This window comes from Mauremys mutica, chromosome 1 (assembly GCF_020497125.1).
Source record: "Mauremys mutica isolate MM-2020 ecotype Southern chromosome 1, ASM2049712v1, whole genome shotgun sequence".
Classification (NCBI taxonomy): Eukaryota; Metazoa; Chordata; order Testudines; family Geoemydidae; genus Mauremys; species Mauremys mutica.
In genome coordinates, this window is record NC_059072.1 from 58,144,238 (window position 1) to 58,146,985 (window position 2,748).

Sequence of the window (2,748 nt, forward strand, 5' to 3'; positions counted from 1 at the left end):
ATAAGTATCCAAATGTTTATGCAAATAATAGTGTATATTTTGTAGGTAGATAGTAGCCACAACGTGAGCTCGACAAACCTAAAATGCAGTAAGAAAAACAAGATGTATGAAGTATTCTAATAAGGTTACAGTGAAATCTATACAAGAAAACACCTTTATCAAACACAGGGCCGGCTCTAGGCACCAGCGCTCCAAGCATGTGCTTGGGGCGGCACTTTCCAAGGGGCGGCACTCTCGCCTCCCCCCTTTTTTTTTTAACTTGGGGAGCAAAAAGCCGGGAGCTGGCCCTGAACCAAGATGTTCCCCGTCAGCTGAGGCTTTCAGACTGAGCGGGAACTGACACTGCAGTTATGGCTTCAGTAGCTAGATGGCAATCATGGCAGCCTGAGCTGCACAGGCTGGACTGCAGTTCAGGCTGCCCTGCCACTGGGGAGCCCGAGCATCATCCCCCGGAGCTGGGCCTGGGCTGCGGCGGCGAGAGGGGCTCAGCTCCGGGGGATGATGCTTGGGCTCTCCAGCAGCAGTCCAGCCTGGGTGTGAGGAGCCAGGGAGGGAGGGAAGTGGGGCCTGGGGATGCAGAGATGGGGTGGGGGAGGGGTCCTGCTGCCGCTGCTGCTCTGCTCTGAGTCTCCCCAGGGCGGCGTGGCGTTTCCCCACAGGAGTGGGCTGTGCAGAGAGCTGCCGCTGCCCCTGGACCCAGCCCGCTGCGCACCTCCCCCGCCTCAGCCCCGCGCTGCCTGCCCTGGGCGGGGAGGCAGAGCCCGGCTCCGAGCGGGGCAGCGGGGGATACTGCCCCGCCAGGGGACCCCCGCAGGTCGGGCACCTGGGGGTCAGTGTCCGTCCTCTCGGCTCTGCCTGCACGGGGCTGGGGAAGCAGCTGTCAGCACCTGCCCCTCTCAGCCCTTGCACCTCCTATCCCGTTCGCAGCCCCTTCCCCTTGTACTCTCCCTTCACTCACACCTCTCCCCTTGTACCCTCCCCCAGCCCTGTCCTCCCGCACCTCCCCCTTCCCCTGCACTTCTTCTCCCGCAACCCTCCTGATACCCCCTCTCCTCCTCCACCCTCCTCTGCAAGTACATCACACCCCACTTCTCTGCCAGTGTAGAGCCCCCAAGCACCCCCACACCCGCTCCTCTGCCTGAACCCTCTTTACTAGATCCCCATCCCTTTCTGGGTACAAGGTTTGAGGGTTAGTCCCTATGCCTTCCATGTGCATTTGGAGCACTAAAGATGGGGTTGCGGGGAACGGAGGGGGGTGAAATTTATACTAAAGTGAAATAAAAATAGGAGAAACATTTTGATCCCCACTGCAAGTGTAAACGGGGATTGCTGTGGTGAACGAGGAGGTCACGTTTGTGGGGGGGAGCCCAGGGCTGGGTGGCAAGGGGTGCGGGTGGGGGAGGGCATTGGTGGGGGGAGGAGAGCCCAGGGCTGGGGTGGGGGGCAGCCAAAATTTTTTTTGCTTGGGGCGGCAAAAAACCTAGAGCCGGCCCTGATCAAGCAACCCAGATTATATCCCAAATGTATTGTACAGGTGGAGTAAAAGGCTCCTCCAGCTTAATTAGAAGAACACCTCCATTGCTTTATTTGTGCCAGGGCTCAGCCCAAGCACCTCTAGGCTTAGCAGCTCACAGCCCTGGCACCTCTGGGCTTGTCGCATCAGTTATGAAAGTAAAAATTTTGCTTGACCCCAGCACCTCATTGTTTGAGCCCTGACACCTCTTTCATTACAAAGTAAGCACTGAACACCTCTGTTTAAGTAACCATATTTTGTCAATCCCATGAGTAGCTGTTTACCACAGGTTTGGCTGTGTTTACATTTATAAAATAGTGAACAAAATACCATATATGCTCAATCATAAGATGGTTCATTTATAAGCTGACCTCCTCCCCCCGCCCCAGATGGATAAATAGAAATGGAATTTTTTTATAACCCGTTCATAAGCCGACCCTATAATTCAGGGTTCAGCAAACTTTGGCTCCCAGGCCATCAGGATAAGCCGCTGGTGGGCCAAGATGGTTTATTTACCTTGTGCGTCCGCAGGCACAGAGGTAAACCTCAGTAAACAAAGTGTCCCAGCGTGCCAGCTGCTTACCCTGATGGGCCGGGACAGCAACTGAGAGGGAAATTTTTTTGAGGGGGAGAAGCTGGAAGTCAGGGGAGTAACCCCTGTGACCACCCCCCCACATGACCCAACCCCTAGCCCGGGACCCTCCCCCCCATCCCATCCCTACCCACCTTATCTGGGGACGGCCAGGGGAGGATGTCTCTGGCCTGGCTGGAGTTGCTCCAGCGGGCCAGACTGGGCGGCGCGGCCGCATGTTCCAGCGGGCTGGGCCGGGCAGCACGGCCACAGTGTGCTCTGGCGCCCAGGCGGTGCAGCCACCGCCTGCTCTTCGGGGCGGGGCCAAGCGACACAGCTGCAGCCTGCCAGCCCCAGAGCTGCAGCTGTTTTGGAGGTTGGGGGGAGAGCAGCATGGCCAGAAGCAGAGAGACTCTGGCCCCGCCCCTCTTCCCTTTTGGCTCTGCTGCCTCTCCTTGCTCCCTCTGTTTGGCTCTCCCTCTCTATACCCGTTCATAAGCCGACCCCCTTCTCTGGTGCGTCTCTTTTTTACTAAAAAAATTCGGCGTATGAACGAGTATATACGGTAGTAACACACAACTTCAAAAAATAGGTTTACAACCTAGTAGTCAAGGAAAAAATTCTTAGTGTGTTAGTTTGAGCCCCAGCTAGTTGTCATGCCTTT